Source organism: Magnolia sinica, chromosome 9, assembly GCF_029962835.1.
Source record: "Magnolia sinica isolate HGM2019 chromosome 9, MsV1, whole genome shotgun sequence".
NCBI lineage: Eukaryota > Viridiplantae > Streptophyta > Magnoliopsida > Magnoliales > Magnoliaceae > Magnolia > Magnolia sinica.
The window spans coordinates 63,862,093-63,880,910 of record NC_080581.1 but is presented as its reverse complement, the minus strand read 5'-3'; the positions used below and the strand labels follow the sequence as shown (position 1 = coordinate 63,880,910).

Sequence of the window (18,818 nt, the reverse complement as noted above, 5' to 3'; positions counted from 1 at the left end):
TAATAACTTCAAATAAAACGAAAGCTAAAACATTGTGCTTATAATTAGTAAAGCCATTCATAGCAAGTAACTTAAAACATTGTGCTTATAATTAGATTTGTGCCAGGTTGGCATGTAGAGCCATTCATAGCAAGCAACAAATTATTATTTTTTAATTTTTAATTTTTTTTATTTTAATTTTTACAGATCTGATCTAAAAGCTTAGAATGACAATAATCCAAGTTAAAGATATGATGGCGCTGGAGCAGATTTTTCAATCCTTCGAGCTCTTTACAATGTGAGATTTTTTAGGAAAGCACTAATCCGTTTATCTACAGAACTAGATAACAGGGAGACTCAAAATTTTGGAGAAAAAAAACAATAGATCTTGTTCCAGTACTAAGATCTGAACCTAACTGCCATCAGAAACCAAATTCTTCTCTCCAAGTCCAAAAATTTAGGGTCTCATATAGGAAAAAAATGTATACAAAGGATAGAAAAAAGATCATCAAAATGAAGAAAATGAAAAATAAGAACAATGAGTAGTATTTCCAAAGAAATTCGCAAAATTTCCACTTCTAAAGTCATGAATCAACAGAAACTCAAAATAGCAAAAAAAAAAAAAAAAAATCATTAAAAGAAAAAAGAAAATGAGAAATCAAGAGCAAGAGTAAGCAAAATTTTCCTAACATTTTAAAAAATCGATGAAATTTCCATGTGAAATCTCTGTTTCCAGGGTTTCAACTAGAAAAAACTCGAAAACATGCTAACAGAATCAAAATCTGCAAACAAGGAAATCGCAAAGGTCTTCTTTATGGGAATCCGACAGAATTCCAAAAAAAAAAAAAAATCTCTGTATTCCTCTCTAAACCAGACGATCTAGGGTTCTCGATCGAGAAAAAAATAGAAGAACAACAAAGAAATTCCAAACAAATCAAGAAAAACAAAATTGAGAGCTTGAACATCTGATCTTCGACGAGATTTAACGAGAAAATGCGGGAATAAGAGCAATACCGACCTGCACGTTTGAGAAACGAGAATTCTGAAGCTCCTTTCGCCATCAATCGATGAAATAGTTGGAAGTGAAGAAGGAGACGGCGATTTCCGAGAAAAAATCGAGAGAAACGAGGGTTTTGGGAGACTTGCGTGGATCGCAGAGACCTTTTGCCCGAAATGCTGAGCGAGAGATGGTGCCTTGCTGTTGTAGAAATAACGAAAACGCAGGGTCTAAAGTACCCTTGCTCTTTTCTCAGTGTAACAGCAGGTGACCGGTGCGATATTGGCCTCAGTTTTCATAACCGAGGCAAAAACGGCCAGAGACCTCTGTATGGCCCATCATGACATGGTATCCGCACCATTCATCTCTTATGATATATTATTTTGGAATGGGACCCAAAATAGTAGACTGATTTAACATTCCAATGGGCCATAATGCATGGATAAGTGATAATAGGACCATTTACCTTTGAAATCTTACCGTGGCCCACCGTGAAAATGACAGACTTTTAGCCTCAGTTATTCACCAACCGAGGCAAAAGGGTAGACATTGGACATACTTTTAGACTCGTTTGCTCACCAACTGAGGTAAAATGGCAAATTTTTGGCCTCACTTTCTCACCAACCGAGACAAAATGGCAGACTTTTGGCCTCAGTTTTCAATAACCGAGGCAAAAGGGTTAGACTTTTGGTCTCAGTTGCTCACCAACCGAGATAAAAGGATAAACTTTTGGCCTCAGTTTTCAATAACCGAGGCAAAAAGGTAGGCTTTTGGCCTCAGTTTTCAATAACCGAGGCAAAAGGGCAGACTTTTGGCCTCAGTTTCTCACCAACCGAGGAAAAAGGGCAGACTTTTAGCCTCAGTTTCTTAACAACTGAGGCAAAAGGGCAGACTTTTAACCTCGGTTGCTCACCAACCGAGGCAAAAAGGCAGACTTTTGGCCTCGATTTCTCACCAACCGAGGCAAAAGGGCAGACTTTTGGTCTCAATTTCTAATCAACCGAGGCAAAAGGGCAGACTTTTGGCCTTAGTTCTCAACAACTGAGGCAAAAGGGTAGACTTTTAGCCTCAGTTGCTTACCAACCGAGGCCAAAGGGCAGACTTTTGGCCTCAGTTGCTCGCCAACCGAGGCAAAAGGGCAGACTTTTGGCCTCAGTTCTCAACAACCGAGGCAGAAGTACAGACTTTTGGCCTTAGTTGCTCACCAACCGAGGCAAAAGGACTGACTTTTAGCCTCAGTTTCTCACCAACCGAGGTAAAAGGGAAGAGTTTTGGCCTCAATTTCTCATCAACCCAGGCAAAAAATGAATTTTTAACCTCAGTTCCTTTACAACCGAGGCTAAAAATCATATTTAGCCTCCTTTTTTGGAACCGAGGCTAAAAAATTGAGGCTAAAGGCCTACTTTCTTGTAGTGATTAGGTCAGAAGATGATAGACCAAATGGTTCCCGATCGAGGCAGTTTATGCTCATTGGAAAGCTAATTAAATTACTTTTCCAACAAGTCCAAGATCACTCAAATATGAAGTGCAATAAGGGAGATCTACTTCATTTACTAAAGTCGCATGATGCTGACTATGCAAATAACATGAATTATGTCATGAATGACTTTAGGATCACATTTAAAAGGTCAAACAATCTCCAAATAAGATAATTTTAGTCTTATTTGAAAGCTCATTGAATTATCTTTTTAATGAGCCTAAGTTCAACTAAATCCGACCTGTAATAAGAGGAATTATGACCATTTTTATAAGATTACGTAATATTGGAAATTAGTTCACAATCACAATTTTTCTCATTACACCTTAGAACTAAGTGGTCTTATACTTGTTGGAAAGTTAATTCGATAAGCTTTTCAATGAACCATAAACTACCTTGATTTTGAACCTCTTAGTTTATCATCTTTTCCCTTGAAGTATATTTTCTTTAGCATCAACCATCGAATGAAGCTCTTCTAAGAGGTTCTTTCACATGTGAAAACACAAGAATTTAACAAAGAGAGTAGTCCAAAAGCATGAAAGGTCGTCGAAGAGTAATCAAAAGGTGGGTCCCATGATGTATGTGTTTTATCCACGCTATCCATCCAATTCGCAAGCTCATTTTAGGGAATGAGCCCAAAAATGAGACAGATCCAAATCTCAAGTGGACCACACCAAACAAAATAGTGCGGATTGAACATTTACCGTTGAGAACTTTTTAGGGGCCTAAGTTGTAAATTAAGATGATTTTTTCCCTTCATCTAGGTCTATGTGGCCTTATCAACAAGTTGGATCTGTTAGCAAATAAATGTTACAGCGGGCCTTAGGAAGTTTTTAATGGTGGACATGGTGGACGTTCAATCAACACTATTTTCCTATGGCGTGGTCCACCTTAGATTTGGATTGAGTCATTTTTAGGCTCACGCTATAAAAGTAATATAGAATAATAGACTGATGGCATATATAAAACACATACACGATGGTGGGACTTAGAGAGCTTTGACACCAGTTAGAATTGACCGACGATCGCCATATTCTATATGTATGTGTGCCGCTTAGAATATCAGATTCAGATGGGCCTGATTTTGCCATGCAACCAATCTCTGCTATCATAATTGTCTGATGAGCGGCTCTGATCAGCCTAACAAAGATAATGGCCACTCATCAGGTCAGTTACCGCTTTATCTATATGCCTTTTTCTCACCACATTCTGTTTGCTTATGTAGGCCTGGTTCTATAAGACGATGAATCTTCACAATGAGTATGGCTTAATACTAGCATCTGACTTCACATGTGTGCCTTTTTTCACGTGTGGCTTGAGCGCCAGAGAAAGTGCTTTTGCATTGTGATGATCTTTTGCCATCCGTTTATTCCGTGCACTGTGACGCACCTAATAATATGTTGACTGACCAGATAATTTTTGGGCCCGGGCATATATACGGTGGGGCCATTGATGTACAGTCGATACATTACACATTTACAATCATGTGAAGGCATGTATGGTGCACGACAAAGTGGGGCCCACTTCCCCTTGCATTCATGATGTAATGTGGAACTTAGCCTCCAATCACTAATGATCAACTGATGAACGTCAAAAGAGGTGGCACCAAGAAGCTCGCTTTACATCTCTACCTTACAAATACCATCAATCCAATTTTGAACGTCAAAAGAGGTGGCACCAAAAAGCCCACATTAGATCTCAATCTTACAAAAACCATCAATCCAATTTTATTAAAGTGGCGCACTTGCACTTGCAAGTCAAACACGCGTCACAGCACAACTTTGTCATTGGACATGTTTGTCCAACACACTTTAATTTCGACGTGACTTTGCTGTGATCCTCGGAGCCAACGAGGTGGGTGGGACCCTGACCCTTGGGGCAACGTCAATGGATGCGTTTTGCCGTATCATTTTAAGGCATTGACCCAAAACATTTTAAGGCATTGACCCAAAAAACAAGCAAATCCAAATATCCAGTTAACCACACCACAAGAAAGAGTGTTGAATGACCATTAAAAACCTTTTGTGGTCTGCAAAAGTTTTGGATCCATCTAATATTAGTATTTTCTCTTCATCTAGATCCGCATGACCTTATCAACTGGTTGGATGATAAATAACATTCGGGTGGATCCTAGGGAGTTTTTATTGGTAGGTATTCAATTAGCAATGTTTCTAGTGGTGTGATCCATTTTAGATTTAGATGTGGTTCATTTTTGGACAAATGTCATCAAATAATTTGGCAAAAATGGATGGATGGCATAGATTTATAATGCATACATCAAGGTGAGCCTTACAGTTAGCGTCCCACCCCCGTCACCAGTTTTAAAGTTGCAGCAAAGTTCTGTCCTTTGATTTCCAAATGCTCTCGAAATTCCAAGCATAACAATCTTGATAATGCATCGAGAATTAAGATATTTTCAAGAAAATAGAAGAGATATTTTCTACAGAGACCCAGTTATCATGTGGCCCCTAAAATACACCACCTATTTAAAAGCACACTTTTCTACACCTTCACTGGTGGCACTGGGGAATTATATTTTTAAGGATGAAAAAGCTCATGCCATCAAAAATATAAAAAAATGTTTTGAATGCTGATCAACATTTCATGTGTTTAAAATTACTATTCATCTTTTATGTTCTCCAGCAAAGTTTCATACTTTATAACCATTCTCCGATAATCTTTCATGCTTTCCAACTATCTACTCTGAATCTATGGAGCTTCTTTGGACTCCTCACAGAGACTTTTAGAATCCACGAGAAAAAAGAAAGAAAAATAGAAATAAATTCTATAAAATTTGTAATTTGATTGATGAATGAAATAAACGAGTTCACAGCCCTTTAAATAAGGATACTAAGCCATGGGAGAAGTTTTAGAATCAAAATCCAACTAAAACTCCTAGAATTCACATCTTACTATAAATTGTAAATGTACTATTATAGATGGTCGCGGCCAAAAATAGTAAGTGTCCTATTTGGCCGAACCATGATGTTCTCGTAATTATTCTAAGCACATTTAATGTAGGGCACAACTCCTAAAGCCCAATGGATGAAGAGGTATACTGAAACTAAAACTTGTGAAAAATAGTAAAAATGAAAATAAAACGGGAATTCAACTATCGATCTGGTGGTATTTCGCAAATTCTGCGTGCGCAACCCAGCTTAAACACACACTCGCACACCAAGACACCACAATGGGTTTTTTTTTTTTTTTTTTTAAATTATTTTATTTTAAAATGATTCATGACCTCTATGGTCAAACTCTGGTGAGTATACCACTAAGCCAGGAGTTAAGACCATGTAGATGACGTAGCTCAGGCATCAGGCCAATGTGATAATTCGTGTGCCAGTCTTGTACAGGAAAGTGAATAATTAATAGAAATGGCTGACAATCACCATATTTTATATGCTGGTGAGCCCATCTGAATATCAGATGGGCCTGATTTTTTTAGGCAACACATTTACTATGGTTATTGTCTGATGAGTGGCTCAGATCAGCTGAACAAAGATGAGGGTCACTCATCAGGGGGTCACCACTTTGGCCATGCCTTCTTCTCACAAATTAGAACCAAGATGTATAGCAAGACGTAGATGATTAATAGAAGTAAGTTACGGGTGCCACTTTGTGTATACATATGTATGCTCGGTTATTTGAGTCAAGACATCTTGGCAATGAGGATGCGAAGGCAGCTTCACTGGATACATGATCGTGGGGCCTACCGTGACGTATGTGCCTTACATCCCACGTTCATTTGTTTTGACAGTTCATTTTAGGGCATGATTCCAAACGTAAAGCAGATTTAAATGTCAGGACTACACAGGAAATAGTAGTGATTGAATAGCCACTATTGAAAACGTCCTAGGCGCCACCACCAGGATGTTTATAATTTTCCATCTAATGTGTTCATAAGGTGACAAAGATCTAGATGAAGGGACCACACAAATATCAGCTATTTCCAAAACTTTTGTGGCCCATGAGAAATTTTTAATGGTCTACTTGAGATTTAGATCTGCCTTTTATTTTTTTTCTGGGATCATGCTCTTAAATTATCTGTCAAAACAGATGGACGGCATGGATGTAAGGCACATACATCACAGTGGGCCCCACAGTTAGGGATCTACCAAAGACGCTTTGGAGACTGTTCTTTCCTTTCCACATAGTGGATGCCCTAATGAGTGGCTCCGATCTCACATGTGAGAATTTTCACCGTGTTAGTTGAGGACTTAGAGAAAGTGCACTGGCTGTAACAAATTAATGCACATGATGATCTTTTGCTGTCCATTTGTTTTGTGAACTGTGACCCATCTCTCAAGTTGACTGACCTGATATTTCGCTACAGTGAGGTGAGGTTTGTTGAATTATACATCCACTAGAATATATGAAACTTTTGATCATTTGACTACTTTGTTTTAGGAGATTGGACTGTCATGTTCTAGTTAAACAATTATTTTTTTAATAGGACAATCAATGGTAAAGCCATTAATTCAAAAGAATTGAATGATTTAAAAAAGCCTCAGATCCCATGTCTAATGTTTGGGTAATATAATAATACATTGGTATGTACTCGGCAACAAAAGTATCAAGGAAACCCCGAGAATGATCTGACAAGCTGCACTTCCAAGGCAGAAGAGCCAACGAAAACTGGGGTAAGGGCAGAAAAAATCTACGTTGATATATGGTCGTTGGATATATGTTAGATTGCTCAAAAGGACAAAACAGGAGTGTAGAAAGCTGAGAAGCTGATTTATTGGGTAGTTTGGTCGTGATCATGAATCTTCACGAAGGACAAGTTGATTCGTGGAGCTCAGGAATACATAATACAGCTATATCTTACAGTCCATGTGGCAGTTCATGTATCAATTGGGTCATCCATCTATGGGTCCATTCCATGGCCTATGTTTCAAAAATCAAAGCTATTACCTAAGCCTATCAATTATTAATTTCCGTCAATTACCTGCACTTTGACTGTTAGTTATTTTCATTTCTTATATACTCTTTGAGGGCTGCATATCCTATTGATAGGATCCTTATATGTATGTTTAATTTGGACCTACCATGTGAGGAACTAGATAACTGGACCTTATTTTGTTTCCTCCTATCTTCTATAACAATGGAGTTAAAGATCATTACATAGATGAGGTGACCCCAAACTGCTGATGCGGGTACATGGTAGGATTTGATTGGCCCACGCCCCTTTCAGAGATAGGTACTTGACCCAACCGTGCTCATACCTGCTTGGTAGGGGAGCGGATTAGGTGTTACCACCTTGATGGTGTGTTGTATTTCCACAGTCTATTTGTTTCTCCAACCCATTTTATGATGTGTTTTCAAAAATTAAGCTGATCTAAGTCTATTGTGGAACGCACTACAGGAAATAGTCAATGATTAAATGCTCAAGATTAATAACTTCCAAGGGCCAAACAATAATGTCCACTATGTTGAGATGTGGAGCCACATCTGGGAGCCGCTCGACCAATCGAGTGCTCTGCTTGACTGGTTGAGTAGCCCTACTCGACCAGTCGTGGACTGACTCGACTCAAAGTCTAGCGAACAACAGTTTTTAGATTTCGAGGTGCTCGACCGATAGAGGCTCCTGCTCGACTAGTTGAGGGTCTGCTCGACTAATCGAGGTTACGTACATTTGTTTCCGAATTTCATGCGAACTGTGGATTTTTGAGTCAGTTTTCGCAAGGGTGCGAAAGGGGAGTTGCCTAAACTATAAATAGGGGTCCCTAGGGTTTTTCTATGTATCATGAGAGTTATTCCAAGGTGTGGGCAAAGTGTTTTCTCTGTACTTCCAAATACTCTTTGTTTTTTCTTCATAGTGGAAGTTTGCATCCGTGGTTTTCTACCCTTGTTAGGGTTTTTCCACGTATATCTTGTCTTGTGGTTTGTCTGGAATGCTTTAATTCTTTTTCTAGTTTATATTTCTTCTTGTTTATCATTTGTGGGTAAGACCGAAGATTTGATCTCGGTTCACTGCGTTGTTGGCGTGCTGCACAACAACTAATATCAGAGCTATTGGTTTAGTTCTACTGGGAGTGATGGCGGAAGAAGGAAAGACTAGAATTGAGAAGTTTGATGGTTCAAACTTTACCTTCTGGAAGATGCAGATGGAGGATTATCTGTATCAGAAGGACCTCTATATTCCTCTAAGATGAAAAGAGAAGAAACCAGAAAAAATGACAGATGATGAATGATTTTTATTGGATCAGAAGGCTTTAGGAACGATCCGACTCTCTTTGTTTAAGAGCGTCTCTTTTAATATATCCAAGATGAAAACTACAAAAAAATTAATGGAAGTCCTAACCACCATGTATGAAAAATCCTCAACGTCCAACAAGGTTCATCTTATGAAATATCTATTCAACATGAAGATGTCAGATGGTCGGAGCGTGGTTGAACATTTAAACGAGTTCTATACAGTCACGAGCCAGTTTGAATCTATTGGCATTATTTTTAAGGATGAGGTCAAGCCATTATTAATCTTGTCCAGTTTGCCAGACAGTTGGGATGGTTTGGTGATTGCTGTGAGCAATTCTTCAGGGTTAACAAAGCTAAAATTTGATGATGTGGCCGGTCTAATTCTCAGTGAAGAATCTAAAAGAAAGGCATCAAGAGTTTCAGGGGATTCAGGGAATGCTCTAAATGTTGAAGGAAGAGGAAGATCGCTAAACAAAGGAGGCAATAAACACAGATGTTCTAAGTCGATGAAGAAGTCCAAGGGACCGAAAGATAAAGACGGGTGTTGGCATTAAGGGAAGAACGAGCACATGAAACATGATTGTAGGATGCTCAAGAAACAAGAAGGAAACTCTCAAGGCGGGAAGGATTCAATGAATCTATTTGAGGAGAGTGACACAGAGGCGTTGATCTTGTCTCTTGATGAGAGGAATGAGTCTTGGGTTATAGACTCGGGTGCTTCATTTCATGCCACTTCATGTAAGGAAATTTTGCATAATTATGTATCAGGTGACTTCAGGAAAGTCTACCTGGGTGATGATGAGCCGTGTAGTATCGTTGGAAAGGGAGTAAATCAGAAAGACGAAACGACTTTGAAATTGAAGAATGTTAGACATATAACGAGTTTGAAACGTAACTTAATCTCAATGGGGCAGTTGACAAATACCAGTTATGTGATGACATTCACCAATGATTCCTGGAAGATCACAAAAAGGTGCCTTAGAGATATCTTGAGGCAAGAAGGAAGGTACTTTATACGTGACTTCAGGATCGTATAGTTCACTCGCAGTCGCATCAACTAGAGTGAATGGGCAGTTATGACATCAGAGGTTAGGACATATGAGTGATAAGGGAATGAAAGTGCTATTATTATAAGGGAAGCTACCAGGGTTGAAGTCTATTGACTTGGAATTCTGCGAGGACTGCGTGTATGGCAAGCAGAAGATGGTAAGTTTTAAGAAGATAGGATGCGCTCTAAAGACGCATCTACTGGAACTTGTACACACTGATATGTGGGGACCAGCACAGATATCATTTCTTGGTGGCTCACGTTATTTTGTTTCTTTTATTGATGATGCTAGTAAAAAACTATGGGTTTATTTCTTAAAGTATAAATCTGATGTATTTGATGTATTTAAGAAGTGGAAAGTAAAGGTAGAAAATGAGACAAGTAAAATAGTAAAATATCTCAGATCAGATAATGGGGGAGAGTACTGTGATAAGAAATTTGAAGAGTATTGTGCATCAAATGGAATCAAACATCAGAAAACGATTCCAGGGACACTACAGCAGAATGGTGTGACTAAGCGCATTAACAGGACCATCCTTGAGCGCGCCAAGATCATGAGGCTATATATAGCGTTGCCTAAGACGTTTTGGGCAGATGGTGTGAATACTGCCGCATATCTCATCAATAAAAGTCCCTCAGCACCATTGGATGGTGGGCTACCAGAAGAAACGTGGACTAGGAAAGAAGTGAACCTTGCACATCTTTGAGTGTACGGTTGCACTTCATATGTTTACATTGATGCAGAGCATAGAAACAAGCTAGATGCGAAGTCCAGAAGGTGTACATTTATAGGCTACAGGCAGCATGATTTTGGATACAGGTTTTGGGATACAGAAAACAGGAAAATTATCCGAAGCAAAAATATAATCTTCAATGAAAAAATGATGTATAAGGATAGTGTCACTACTAAAATAAATGACCAAAGGCTATAGACCATGCTAGCTTTTAGCTACAAATATTAATCGTAGCTCTATTCCTACGTTTTAAAACCATAGCTAAAAATAAGAAAACCGTAACTAAAAACTAATGCCACCAGACATACCTACGACATGTGATAGCCCCATAAGGAACTCTACGAGGCCCATTAAAATGTGTGTGCTCCATCTAATATGTCTATCCATTTTGAAAGATTATTTTAGGCAAGAGTCCAAAAAAGGAAGTAGATCAAAGGCTTAAGTGAACCACATGGTAGGAAACAATGGAGATTATATACGTACCATTGATTGATGGTGTGGTTTAATTGGACCTTCGATTTTCCTAGATTTTTGGGCTATTCTCTATGAAAAAATTACAAAATTAATGGACAGAGTGGATATATCAAATGCATCATGATGGACCCCACAAAGCCCCTGACTGGACCGTCCGTCCAGGAACGTGCATATGCGGAGGGGCTACAAAGGATAGCACAATGACTATGGCTAGATTGCTTTTAGATACGATAAAAAACTGTAGCAGGTAAAAATGCGAAAACTTGGCCCACGCACTGCCCCTTTTCTCCTTCCCCCTCAAATAAATTTTCTAAAATTTCTCTCTCCCTCCACTCTGGAGAAAAAATCCCAAATCTGCCCGTCCCTTCTCTCTCTCTCTCTCTCTCTCTCTCTCTCTCTCTCTCTCTCTCTCCTGAACCCTTCCTCACGAATACTCCCCTCTCACGAACCCCTCTTCTCTCCCTAAGCATCCCCTCTCTCTCAATCTCAAGAAGACTCACCTCTCTCACGCCATAATCTGCGTCCATTTTAGGTATGCAAGATGGATTATCTTCTTCTTTCTCTTTTGAATATTCATATTCTATTTTTTTTTTGTGGAATTGGAATTGGGGTTTGAGGGGGTATTGATTAGATTGATTGGGGGTTTGAGGAGGTTCAGAGATTTGGGGTTTGTGCTGATGCTTGCGACATTGAGCATGAATCGAGCTACACCCCAATGGACAATCAGGATGGAAATGGCAACCACTAAAACCTTCTTAGGGTTTCTGTGGCCCTTATGAATGTTTGGTTTGGGGAGTTCAATCTCCTATTGGATCATATTCAATCCCCTATGTATGTGTTTTAGATAAAACGCCTCACCATTAAATGGTTGAAACAGATGTACGCCCACAGATTTTACTCATAATTCTTTGGGCTATAGGTTTTAAGCCCCTGGATTTGAAATCCTCCCGTTGTTCTCAATTTGGCTTGTCTGGTTGAGAGTGTGCTGGCTAGATGTGGTGGCCCAGATCGTATTGGGTCTTCTTACTCTACCTTGTAGTTTTTTTTCCCCTTTTCATGTCTTTAGTTGTATAGTAGGAGAGGCTTGGTGTTTTTGTGGTGGCTGGATATCTTGTGGAGTTGCTGAATTTTAGAGTTAGGACATGCATACTTTCCTCTCTATTTCCAATAGTAATAACATCTTCTATTTTTTAACTACCTTTGAAATTTATTTATTTTTTTCTTTTCTCCTTATTCCAGGCTTTGGAGAAACATAGGATTGATCAGTCACTTGAACACACTAGCCTGTTTATTAAGAAGCTGAAGAAAGTGTTGGAGGGCTTCCTATGTTCTTCACAAAAAGTGTGAAGAAGCTCCTGGTAAAAATCCTGCAGTTTGATGTTAGTTTCCTTCACACACCCACCCACCCACCCACAATGAAATTAAATAGACGAGGGAGACAGAAAATAAGAATATCAAGGGTCAATCCTTGCCTACCTAGTACTAGAAAAAAAGATTTTAAAAAATGGGGATATGTTTGGATAACAAATGGAATCCTTATATTGTTTCTTATTTGAAGAGGATTCTCACTGTGGATAAGAGTAATGGTTGAAGTGTTGAATCCATGTATCTAAACAGCTCATCTTGTCAAGCAAAACAATTTCCATTTCCTCATGGATACCATGTATCCAAACATGCCCAGGATGAAAGCAGCCAGTAGAAATCCCAATGCTCACATCAAGTGGTGCTTTCATTAGATTACTTACCATCCTTGAGATGAGATTTCAAAACTCTTTGGTGTTTTAGATGGTTTCATATCAAGATTATAGATGCATGTGTTTAGATGAAGATCAAGATCAAGATCATAGAGCTGGTTTCAAATTTTCTTGTGTTGTAAAAAAATCTCAACGAACTTGTGCTTCTCAAAACCTGTTGCTAGCATCTCATCTGATTCCACTCATTGAGGCTGCAATTGGTCCACCTGATTAGTGGACTGGCCGTGCTTTTCAGCCAGGGCATCTACATGTTAGGAATCACCTTATAGAAAACCTCAGTTTCATCTCAGTGTGCTACATGGGCTTATTTATTAAGTGTCAAGAGTCTCAAGATGGCTTCAAGCTTCCACTAGCATGTCACATTGGCACATGGATTAGCATTTTTCTCAGAAATATTTTAATGGGCATATTAAATAAAGAAAGACAATATAGAAGGGATCCATCAATGGAATCGATAAGATGCAATGCATAAACAAGGACAATTGACTCCTTAGCAAGTGTTTTAGGAAAACCAATAAACAATCGATAAGATTTTTTTTTTTTTTTTGCTAGTTACGTTGTTTGTTGAAGATCTTGAAATTTGATATGGGTTACAAGAATTTGACTGAGCTGGACATAAAGGAGAATGGGGTTGAGATCTTGGGGGCAACTGGCTCACATCTATGGATGCTTTCAAATTGTGGAATCAGATTCCAAAATAATTACCATTGTTATTTCAAATCCTTAGCACCAGCCCATACAGAGTAGAGGCTATCATACGATTGAGAGTAGTCATAAATTTCAAGATAGCCCATTCCTTTAGAAAAGGTATTTCTATGGTGGATGGCCTGGCTAAAGATTCTATTCATGATTGTTAGTTGGGCCACGCCTCTTCAAGATTTCAGAGGGATTTCATTTTATGCACTCATAAAGAACTGGAATTCCATTAAGGATGCTTGTTGTGTTTCTTGTTTTGGCATGCTTGTTTGCAGAAAATTGAAAGCCTACTGACCAATTTTCAGCCCCAAAGAAATCACCAAAGAATAAACTGATGTATCGACTCACCAATAGAAATTTTCCTTATGCAGGTAAGTTGTGTACACATGTCCCTTTTTATATTCAAGCCATTCCCTTGATTTATGCAAAACTAGGCTACCCAAAACTTATGGACAACTCCCATTGCCTTTGAACTGCTATAACTAGCATGTGTGGATTGGCAAAAGTGTGAATGCACTTGCCCTAAATGTTTATGAGGAGTCTAGTTCTCTACATGAAGCAAATTTTTCTGAGGGAGTATTCAAGCTCTCGGGACATTTATTTGGTCATTCTGATACTTTCTTCCCAAAGGTATGCATGATTCACATCCAAACACAACCCATTACTAGGTTGTGTTTGGATGCAATATTCATGAACTTCATAATTTTATTCTTTTCATATACGCAATTATATCTACGGATATTTTCTTTTGAAATCCAGAACCCGAGATTTTAAGGATTCATCCTGTTTTGTCGATAATATATGTGATAGTTCTACATAATGTTGCTACTCAAGCCACATGCACCTCCCAGAACCGCATTAGTAATATCTCTGCATTCACCATCATGATTTTCTCATGCTCTTAACCATTGCATGTCTTTAAGCAGGTAATGAATTTTATTTACAAGTACAATTGCAATATTCTTTACAGTCCATACATGTGCTCTAACTAGGACTAGTGTTTTTATGCAACTAAAAGCAGATAGAAATACCCCATAATTCTCCTTGATCGAAAGATTCTAGCCACCCAACTTGGGATTTTCTCCATTGAATGTGGACCATTGCTTTGTTCTCATATTAACCATCTATTTGCAGGCTGAGAATTGAAAGGATAGGACTAATCTATCACACAGATTTTCTTTATTTATTTATTTTTAATAGAGTTGCCCAGTTGAAACTTTTTATTATTGTCCATGTCATCAAAATTATGGAACAACATCTTTCTGCATAGGAGAGTGGAGTAGATTCATCTGGTGGTTGTTTGCACTTTCTTGTCATGGATACAATGGTACTAGACTACTAGTAAGATGATGAATAGCTGCTAAGCCCATTTTCTTTGCTATAAAGTAGAATGATTATATGACTCAACAACTCTCTTGAAATTATTTCCTTTATCTGGCCCTGGGACTAGCAATTAAAGCATAAAACTCCCACAAACACTGTAATAGTCTATAACATGATTGCTTAAAATCAAGGACGTTTATTTCCCTATGAATGGAAGTACATGTGTAGCTGTAATCTTGGGCCTTGGATTAAATGTTTTGTTTTATCTTTTGAACAAGTTTCATTTGATTTGACAGAGTATTTGGAACAGCATCTAGAAGCATCTAACTGGGGGATTGGGATCTCTAGTTTTAGAAACAATGCGTTGTTTCAAGATTACCATGGACTCAAAACTTTTAGACAGGTTTTTTTTTTTTTTTTTTCAAATGGCTTTTTCACTTTTGAAATTCAATGTCTCGAGTAGTTAGTCTAGGATCTTATTTGCATTGATTACAACCTAATGTAGCTTATATTGTTGTATTTTCATGTTAGCACGTGTTATGTACTTGTTGGGAATGTCTAACTTGAAAGTAATATAACTGCAGTATAGATCCATATCCTTAGTACGAATGTTGAGCAAGGGAATCACAATTTTGTTATTTCTGTTTTATTAATTTGCTAATTGCAATCCTTTTGGCAAATGTTCTGCAACAGAAGATGGTGGAAAACTGAGTGCGTGGTGTCTAGGCTTTAGTTACCAAAAAGATCTGGCCTAAAGTTGTAACTTCATCTGGTTTTTTTCATGTCTCATTTTTCCTTGCACCTGACTAAACTATCTAGAACTTATTTTCAGCAAATGGCACCTGTAAAGCAAATGAAGGTGATTCAAGAATTTCAGAAGCAATCAACACAAATGGATATGATGGTAAGATATTATCTTTTATTTTAATTGTGAAATACTGTGGTGTTGTTACTGACAAATGACAATGTCAAAGTCCCATGGAAGTTTATTCTACTGTTCTGTAGTTGTTACCATTCATTGGGTTACATTCATGTGTGAGTGGAGTCTCTAAAAAGCATGTGTGTCTTCCTAGGCCTAGGCTTTGGTGGCAATTGATGATGAAGGCCTACATGACGAATCATAATCTCATACATTGGATGGCAATTTAGAACCCGCCATCTCTTCTTTTGTTTCTTTTAGTATTCTGTGATCCATGCGCCGACTTCCACTTTAGCATAAGTGGATTTCCAGATCTGGATGGCTGGAGCATCAATTGTGATGCCATATTGATTTTCTTAGTGCTTGTCAAAGACAATGTGATTTTCTTTGTTGATGTCTTATTCTAGGCTGGCATCTTGTTTTTAGAACTGTAAACTAAATGATGGAAAATTGTTTTGGAGTATTTTGTTTCCAAAAATGAGTGTTGGTTAGTTGTAAATTAGTCAATAACATTGCTTTGGAGTATTCTGATCACTAAGCCTGCTAAGATTTAAAACTTCTTGTTGGTGTAATGTTAGGAAGAGATCTCCCAAATATCTGAAATCGGCCCATTAATGAAAGTTTCTCCTGGCTAGTCTTTTCCACTTGGAGCTTCGGAATTGGAGAATGGGATCAACTTTGCTATTTTCTCACAACATGCTTCATTGGTTACGCTTTGCTTGTCAGTTCCAGAGAGATGACTATGTTCTTCAGTTTGTGTGGAGGTAGGCATAACATACATTTTGGGGAGTCATATGGTTTGAGCTAGGATCCCTTTATTTTTGTACATAGACATCTTCCATTCCATTATCTGTATAATTTAGTTCTTCAGTTTCGGGGCATGGCTTTTTCATATGACTACATTGTTTGTATGATAAAATTGATTTTCAGCCATGTGTAGCAAGCTTTCGGATCAAAGCGAAGCTGAGAATAGGGTGTTAGTTGATGGCAAATTGATAATTAGCAGAGGCACATCCATGGAGTTCTTGCTTGCGATTGTTGAGAAGCTATTTGGCTGCGAGAAGGCATTGGATCTTGTTGTCAATGGGAACTTTAACTAGAGATATAACTATTATGCTGGCATTATACTTTTGTGAATAAATTAAAATGAATGATTGTATTTGATTGAATGAATGAATGATTGTGTTCGATTGAATGAATGCATGATTGTGTTCGATTGAATGAATGAATGATTTAGCCATGAAGTATTTATCTATATTAGCTTATATGAATTGATCTATCAGGGCATGTACTATAATGGTAAGAGATGCCATTATTATATTTTATTTAATAATATTTTTTTAAAAAAAAATCAGGCAGTAGCTACGGCTATTAACCGTAGCCCTTTATTTGGAAACCATAACTTTTGCTAATTTCAGCCTATTACTATGGTTCTCGCTCTACTTTTAGCTACAGATATAATCTGTAGTTGTATATACTTTAGAGCTATGGAAAGTATTGCTACGGATTTAATCCGTACCTATTATTTCTATGGCTACGGATTATATCCATAGCCATAGCTTTAAGAACTATGGCTACGGTACCAATGGCTACGGTCGTGCTATGGACTCTAACTGTAGTCATAGGTCTTTAGCTACGGCTTTTATTTGTAACCTTTGCCCAGTTTTCTGGTAGTATGTGCAGAAAAATAAGGCCGATGAGAAAGAATTCGTAGAGTTGGAAGAGTTACTAGACATGGGTGTTACAGCGCTACAGGATGATCATGCATAGAAGCATTATGAGGCAGAGCCACAGACACTGGTTGTGAGGAGGTCTACTCGGGAGAGGAGACCTACAGTCTGATACTCACCCTCCTTACATTATCTACTACTGACAGATAATGGTGAACTAGAGTGTTTTAAAGAAGCATTACAGTCAAATACACGGGTTAAGTGGGAGCAGGCCATGGATGATGAGATGGACTCTCTTGAGTCTAATCGTACATGGGAGCTAGTCACTCTACCTAATAGTAAGAAAGCTCTTCATAACAAGTGGGTTTACAGACTGAAGAAGGAGTACGATGGTTCGAAACGGTATAAGGCCAGATTGGTTGTGAAAGGGTTTCAACAAAAGACAGGTATCAATTTCACTGAAATATTTTTACCAGTAGTGAAAATGTCTACAATTCGCATGGTCTTGAGTATAGTGGCTACAAAGGACTTACATCTAGAGCAGCTAGATGTTAAGACAACCTTTCTTCATGGGGACCTTGAAGAAGAGATATATGCATCAACAGACAGGATACGTGGCACCATGAACGGAGAACAAAGTGTGTAGACTGAAGAAGAGTCTATATGGCCTGAAGCAGGCCCCGAGGCAGTGGTACAAGAAGTTCGATAGTTTAATGTTGAAAAACGGTTACAGGAGACGTCATGCTGACCACTGTTGTTATTTGAAGAAGTTTGATCCATCATACATTATCCTTCCTCTGTGTGTTGATGATATGCTTAGGGCCGGTTTAAGCATGAAGGACATCTCAGATCTCAAAAGACAATTGTCTAGAAAATTTTTCATGAAGGATTTATGAGCTACGAAACAAATCCTAGGCATGAAGATAAAGTGTGACAGGAAAAACAAGAACCTGGTTTTGTCACAGGCAGAATACATAGCCAAAGTACTTGATTAATTCAATATAGGAGGTGCTAAGCCGATTAGTACTCCGTTAGCCAACCACTTCAAACTTTCTAAGGAGTAAGGTGCAAAGATGCAGGAGGAACGTGACTGCATGGATAAAGTCCCATACGCGTCAGCTATTGGTAGTCTCATATATGCTATGGTGAGCATGAGGCCAAATATTGCTCAAGCAGTGAGAGTTGTTAGCAGGTTCATGAACAACCCGGGAAGGAACATTGGGAAGCTGTGAAGTGAATCCTTATATACTTGGTAAGTACGACAAATGTAGGGCTGTATTATGGTGGATCAAAAATTAAGCTACAAGGCTACGTGGATTCAAATTTGGCAGGGGATATTGACATCAGAAGAAGCACTACAGGTTATGTCTTTATTCTAGGTAGTGCTGCAGTCAGTTGGGTCTCTCAGTTATAGAAGATGGTATCTATCAGTATGACAGAAGCAAAATATGTTGCGGCTAAAGAAGCATGCAAGGAGATGGTGTGGATGCAAGGTTTCATGGAAGAGTTGGGTAAGAAGCAAGTAGATTACAAGCTGTACAGTGAC

General features: G+C 38.4%; 1 long non-coding RNA gene across 2 annotated transcripts; it reads left to right on the top strand.

The window, feature by feature from the left end:
* The first annotated feature begins 11,263 nt into the window (after positions 1 to 11,263).
* Positions 11,264 to 15,069, top strand: LOC131255546 (uncharacterized). 2 transcript variants are annotated; one of them, XR_009176164.1, is made up of 4 exons: positions 11,264 to 11,442; positions 12,150 to 12,289; positions 13,636 to 13,731; positions 14,980 to 15,069. It is a non-coding gene; the product is annotated as an uncharacterized LOC131255546 (long non-coding RNA). The 2 variants fall into 2 exon arrangements; XR_009176163.1 differs by lacking the exon at positions 14,980 to 15,069 and having other exon boundaries at positions 13,636 to 14,355.
* Positions 15,070 to 18,818: the final 3,749 nt, after the last annotated feature.